This window comes from Cornus florida, unplaced genomic scaffold (genome assembly GCF_030987335.1).
Source record: "Cornus florida cultivar Cherokee Brave unplaced genomic scaffold, ASM3098733v1 CherokeeBrave_3.0.0_Hap2_Chr03, whole genome shotgun sequence".
NCBI classification, from domain to species: domain Eukaryota; kingdom Viridiplantae; phylum Streptophyta; class Magnoliopsida; order Cornales; family Cornaceae; genus Cornus; species Cornus florida.
In genome coordinates, this window is record NW_026775573.1 from 44,946,874 (window position 1) to 44,947,771 (window position 898).

An 898-nucleotide genomic window follows, 5' to 3' on the forward strand; every position below is an offset into this window, starting at 1 on the left:
AAGTTACAAGTAATCCATGATTAACAACTTGAAATTAAATACGAAATCAAATAGTGGAAAGACTAGGACATGCGGTCGCTAAACCAAGCAAGTATTTTCGGGTAATTATGACCCACAAGGTATCACCTATTGCGCACTTATGACTTAGAGGACACTTGTCTACGTACAAGAGCCAAACTCTAGCCATCACATAAATTATGTCCTCATAAGCTTTCTAAAATCAATAAGTTCAAAACTTGTACAAAATCAAATGCAAGTTACCACATTCCATTTATAAATAAGGTTGCATCCACACAAACCATGTCCTAGAATTCAAGTCAAAGTAGCATATGACATCTCATGTCCTCAATATGCCATTTATACACAAAGTAAGAAAATTTTACAACAATTGAACCACATTACCATCCTAAGCCACAAGTACTAAATAAACTTCAATTTAGTAACTATCTTCCAAGGTAAACAATTGTAATATTTTAACAAGCTATATACCTACACAAGATATATTTAAACAAGCTTTGCAAGACAATGATATCCTATATCATGCTAAATCTAATTATCATTTTAAGATGCCACAAATACTAATTCTACATCTAATTAGTAATATGCTCACATGGTAATTAATTGTACTACATTTCATGAGATTATCACCCTGACATGAAAGTCTCTAGATTTTAAATAAATTCCAATTAGGCTCAAATTAATATATGTAAAAGGACATAACATGGTCTTCACATATATTCTACCCGAAATCAATTTAAGTGGCTACAACACTTAAAATAAAATTAATTAAGGTAATTAGTTAATTTTCTCTAGATTTTTAAACAACTCCAAATATCCTCAAATTAACATATGTTAAAGAACTCACCATGGCCTACTTTAATATAACATTATAAGTTAA